The 6,000-nt window shown below is 39.7% G+C and overlaps 1 pseudogene; it reads right to left on the bottom strand.

Moving 5' to 3' along the window:
• Positions 1-5,759, bottom strand: part of LOC138143047 (PHD finger protein 23 pseudogene) — a 7,497-nt pseudogene extending 1,738 nt beyond the window's left edge.
• Positions 5,760-6,000: the final 241 nt, after the last annotated feature.

Below are 6,000 nucleotides of genomic sequence, written 5' to 3'. Positions count from 1 at the left end.
TGAAAGTCCTCTATTTCATTGAATGACCATATTTTCCCCTGAAGAATAATCAGTTTTGCTGGGTAGGCAATTCTTGGTTTTAATCCTAGCTCCATGGACCTCCAGAATATAGTATTCCAAGTCTGCTTGTAATATTTTCTCATTGAATTGGGGATGTTAAGACTTGGCTATATCATTCCTAGGAGTTTTCCTTTGGGGATGTTTTTCAAGACATGATCAGTGGATTCTTTCAATTTGTATTTTACCCTGTGGTTCCAGAACATCAGGGCAGTTTTTCTTGATAATTTCTTAAAAGATGATATCTAGGCTCTTTTTTTTTTTTTTTTATCATGACTTCCAGGTAGTACAATAATTTTTAGATGATCTCTCCTCGATCTGTTTTCCAGATCAGTGGTTTTTCCAATGAGATATTCCACATTGTCTTCTATTTTTTTCATTCTTTTGCTTCTGATTTATAATTTCTTGATTTCTCATAAAGTCATTAGCTTCCATTTCCTGCAACCTAATTTTTAAGGAATTATTTTCTTCAGTGAGCTTTTGGACATCCTTTTCCATTTGACCAATTCTGCTTTTTTAAGCATTCTTCTCTCCATTGACTTTTTGAATCTCTTTTGTCATTTGGGTTAGTCTATTTTTTAAGGTATTTTTTTCTTCAGTTTTTTTTGGGGGGGTCTCCTTTAGGAGGTTGACTCATTTTTCATGATTTTCTTGTGTCGTTCTCATTTCTCTTCCCAATTTTTCCTCTACCTCTCTTATTTGATTTTCAAAATTCTTTTTGAGAATCTTTGGCCTGTGACCAATTTGTATTTTTCTTGGAGGTTTTGGATGTGGGAGCTTTGACTGTGTTGTATTCTTCTGGTTGTGTGTTTTGATCTTCTTTGTCACCAAAGCAAGATTTTATAGTCTGATTTTTAATGCAATTTGCTCTCATGCCCAGCCATTTACTTGACTTTTGAGCTCTTTGTGAAAGTAGAACTTTGCTTTCAGAGTGGAGAGTGCTCTGACTCAATTTTCAGGGGTTTTGTGCAGTTGTGGTCAGAGCTACTTCTAGGTATCTATAAATTTTCAGTTCTTCTCAGGTGGTATGATCAAAGTAGAGGTGTTTACTCCTCTCCTGGCCTGTGCTCTGGTCTGTGAGTTACTACAAGCAATCTTTTCTGTCTTGGAACTGTGAGGAGGACTCCCTCTCCACAACTGCCACAAGCTTTGCCGCGCCAGCACTCTTCCTCATCTCAGGACCACCACCCAAGACTGAGAAGGGAAAAGGGAAAAGCAAGAGAATCCTGCCTCAGCACCAGCAAAGAGATCCCTGCAATTGTTCTCTTATCAGCCACTTGATTTCCCCCCCCCCCCCTCACCATCTGTGTATGTGGAGCTCTGGAAAAAGCTGCTGCTGTTGCCACCACCACCTCCACTGCCCAAGGCTGAGGCCAGACCACACTTTTCTCTCACCTAGGTCTGACAGGTCCCCATTGATCTTCTACTTTGTCTTTGGCATTTGTGGGTTGAGAAGTCTGGAAACTGCCACAACTGCCAGTGATTCAGTCCCCTGAAGCCTGCTCTGACCTGGTCTATGCCAGCATGGGCCATGCTGTACTGTACTCTGCTCCCACCCATGTGCTATAGATCATTCTTGTCAGCCTCCCAAGCTGTCTTGGGCTAGAGATGAGTTCCACTCTGTCATTTTGTGGGTTCTGTAGCTCTAGAATTTGTTTAGTCATTTTTTTACAGAAATTTGGAAGGGTTTAGGGGAGAGCTCAAGCAAATCCCTGCTTTTACTCTGCCATCTTGGCTCCACACCCCCTTCCCCTCCTGCTAATTATCTCTTTTAATTAAATTTATTTTTGCTTTGTCTGAGATCATGATGGCTACACCTGCCTTTTTTTTTTTACTTCAGCTGAAGCATAATAGATTCTGCTCTAGTCCTTTATTTTATCTATGTGTATGTCTTTCTGTTTCAAGTGTGTTTCTTGTACACAACATATTATTGGATTCCAGTTTCTAATCCATTCTGCTGTCTGCTTCTTTTTTTTTTGATTAGCTCATCCCATTCCATATATGATTACTATGCTTTTCCTTCCATCTTATTTTCCTATATTTATCCTTCTCTTTCTCCTTTAATCCTATACCTCCTCAAAATTGCTTTGCTTCCAATCACTGCCTCCTGTAGTCCCTTCTCCCTTTTATCTCCCCGCCCCCAATATCTCTCCTCTTACCCTATTGGTAAGATAGATTTGTATACCAAATTGAATGTGTGTATGTTCTTCCCCCTTTGAACCAATTCTTATGAGAGTGAGGTTCAAGCATTGTTGTAAAGCCAAGCATGGGCAGCTCCCCAAGGACTGCTGCTGTGCAGAGCTCTAAGGTTCTGATCACATAGTATAGTAATCTCTCTATTTATTCAGCAGTAAACTAAAGCAAAACATTCACAGAAGCCAAAATACAACATTCACATTGATATAACATAACAACTTATCACTAAAGTGGTCACATAGTTTTAAACAGCAGATATCATTCAGTAAGTTATTAACTCAGTCGTTCTTAAGGAGCAATCCTCCTTAAGGTTTGCAAAGTTCAAAGGTCTTCCACCCCTAGGTTACCCTTAGGCAAATCACGATCTTGTCAGCAAGCACCAAGTACCCAAGGAAAGGGTCATTTCATTTTGACTCAAGACTGGTTCCCAAATTCCATGGTTCCTTTTCCATGTTCCCAGCTCTTGTCCAAATTCACCCAACTGTCACCTGGACTCACAGGTAAGCAACTCTCAGTTCCTCGTCCAGTTCCTGTTCCATATTGAAGTTCAAGGTGGCCAGTCCACCTCAAGCCTTTTGCAGTTTCTGTTTATGGGAAGAGAAAACTTAACAGAGCTGCAACAACATTCATTCACATTGCCAGCACCATCATCATTCACTTTCTGCCTGTGAAATTAACACAGACCCACAAACAAGGTCTGAGAAATCAACACAAATCACCAGTACAGTCCTAGGACCTCTGAAAACATCAGTAAAATCCTCCTCCAGGATTTCTGTAAATAGACAACAAGAAAACTCTCTTTCAGGGTTTCTGGACCAGCAGTAAGGTCACAGGGCTTCTGTAACAACAGTAATGTCCTCTATCAGCAGACAGATCTGACAAAGTAACACAAACAACAGAGAGAATGTTTCTGTCAGAAACACAAATCAACACAGACAAAACAGACAAACAAGGTGCCAGCTACCACAAGTTTTCCTTAGTTCTGCTCAGTCCCAGCTTGTGCTCCTTCTTCTATATGGTAGTTTTCCTTCTTGTTCCACCCTTCCTTTTGGGTTAGCAAGTTCCTCCCACCTTCAAATCACAAGAGGCTCACACAAGGTGCTAAATACTTTAGTAGCTGAAACAAGGTGCTAAGTACTACTTTGCTTGTGATTACAATTGCCCCCCCCCATTTCCCCTTTCATTATTTTCTCCCCTCTTCCTTACATGCCTCTTTTATATGAGAAAATTTCACCCATTATTCCTCTCCTTTCCCCCTTTTCCCAGTGCATCCCTTTTTTCACTCCTACATTTTTTTCAAAGATCTTCCTAACATAATCAGCTCACTTTCATGCCCTTATCTATATAGATTTCTTCTAACTGCCTTAATAAAGATAAAATTATTAGGAGTTACATGTATCATCTTCCCATATACCGTGTTTCCCCGATAATAAGACCTATCCCGAAAATAAGCCCTCCCCTTACTGTGTAAGATTCCTCTAAAATAAGCCCTCCCCTGAAAATAAGCCCTATTGAGATTGCTACTGTAGTGAAGGTGATCCCCTGTGCTACACGCTACATTACGGTACCCTCTGTATGCACTGCCCCCCCCTCCCCCTCCCGGGTGAAACGCACGCCGTGCTCCGAGCTGCATCCAATCAGAGCTGCAGCAGTGAGCGCATCATCCTGTTCTTCCCCAGTGATTTGCTTGCTGGCGCCATTGAGAGCAGTGCCACAGAGGAGAGCTGAGGCAGGACAACGTAAGCCCTCCCCTGAAAATAAGCCCTCTGGTGTTTTTCTTTTCAAAAAACATAAGACAGTGTCTTATTATCGGGGAAACACGGTAGTAATGGAAAAAAATTTAACTTTATTAACTTTATTATGATTATATTTTCCTGTTTACATTTTTATATTTCTCTTGAACCTTTTTGAATGTCAACATTCTATTTAGCTCTGGTCTTTTCATCAAGAATGCTTGGAAGTCCTCTATTAAATTAAATATCCATGTTTTGTCCTGATGAGCAGGGTAGGTGATTCTTGGTTGTAATTCTAGCACCTTGGTCTTCCAGAATATTATATTCTAAGGTCTTTGCTCCTTTAATATGGAAGCTGCTAAATCTTGTGTAATATTGACTGTGGCTCCACGACATTTGAATTGTTTCTTTCTGGCTCCTTGAAATATTTTTGAGCTTTGGAAGCTCTGGAATTTGACTATGGTTTTCTTGAAGTTTGTATTTTGGGATTTTAGGAGGTTATTGGTGGATTCTTTCAATTTCTACTTTACCATCTGGATCTAATATATTGTGGGCAGTTTTCCTTTAAAATTTCTTGAGACATGATGCCTATGTTCTTTTTTCTTATTATGGCATTCAGGTGGTCTAATACTTCTTAAATTATCTCTCAATCTATTTTCTGCTCAGTTGTTTTATGATAAGATATTTCAAATTTTACCCCATTTTTTCATCGTTTTGATTTTGTTTTATTCTTTCTTGAAGTTCTATGGTATCATTAGTTTCCATTTTCCCAATTTTAGATTTTTAAGGAATTATTTTCTTCAGTGATTTTTTTGTACCTTCTCTTCCATTTGGCTTATTTTGCTTTTAAAGGAGATCTTTTCTTCAGTTAAGTTTTGTTCCTTTTTTACCTTTAGGCCAATTCTATTTTTTAAGGTATTTATTTTCTTCAATACTTTTGTGCCTCTTTTACAAGTTGCTAATTCTCTTTTCATAATTTTCTTGCCTCACTCTCACTTTGTCTCCCCAAGTTTTTCTCACCACTCTTGTCTCTTCCTTTAACTCTTCCAGGAATACTTGTTGGTATAATTAGCATATTTCCTTAAGGCTTTGGTTGTAACTATTTTCACATTATTGTCTTCTAAGTTTATGTCTTATTCTTCCATCCCAATACAGTAGCTTTTTATGATCAAGTTCTTTTGTTGTTATTGTTGTTTGTTAATTTCCCCTGGTTATTTCTTCACTATGAACTTTATGTTAAAGTTGGGTTCTGCTCACCTGGGATCAGGGAGACATTGTACCAAGCTTTAGGCTTTTTCAATGCTGCTGTTTTCAGAGTTAGAGGGCCTGAAGTTTTTGGTGCTTCCAGGTGGTGTTACCTTGAGAGAGGTGTGGTCACTGTTCTCCTGGTCTTCACTCAGGTAGGGCTCCTACTCCCCTGCTGTCACAAGTACTAGTGTTCTTCTTGGCCCTAGAACTGTGACCAGGACCCCTGATCCCTGATGACTTATGACAAGCAGTCCTCTGCTCTGAAAATGCAGATCAGAACTGCTTATGGGCAATAGATTTGCCAATCAGTACCAGCTATACCCAGTGCCAACAAACAGTCTCTTATAATCTCTTTCTGGACAGCTGTCTGACCCTCTTACTGTCTCTGGGCTGACCAAAATTGCTGCTGCTGCTACCACAGCTACCTCCAAGGCTGGTGCTTTTGCTGTGTTGCTGGTTTTCATCCACCTTGGTATCTGGTGACTTCTTAATTGCAAAGTTCAATGATCTTTGCTCAGCTTTCATCTTTCTTGATTTCTGTGCCCTATTTGACACTGTGACCATTTTCTTTCCTCTGGATTTTTTTTTGATACCACTTTCTCCTGGTTCCCATAATCTTGTCTGGTTACTTCTCAGTCTCCTTTGCTGGTTCATTAGCCATATTACAACTCCTAATAATATATTCCTCAAGGCTGTGTCCTGGGCTCCTTTCTCTTTTTAATCTACACTTTTGGTGACTATATTAGGTCCTTTGGGTTTAATTGTC

Source organism: Petaurus breviceps, unplaced genomic scaffold (assembly GCF_028583685.1).
Source record: "Petaurus breviceps papuanus isolate PSGF00001 unplaced genomic scaffold, PetGlider_PUasm1.0 90625, whole genome shotgun sequence".
Taxonomy (NCBI): domain Eukaryota; kingdom Metazoa; phylum Chordata; class Mammalia; order Diprotodontia; family Petauridae; genus Petaurus; species Petaurus breviceps.
Note: the sequence above shows the minus strand (reverse complement) of the source record. Positions and strands in the feature narration are given on the sequence as shown.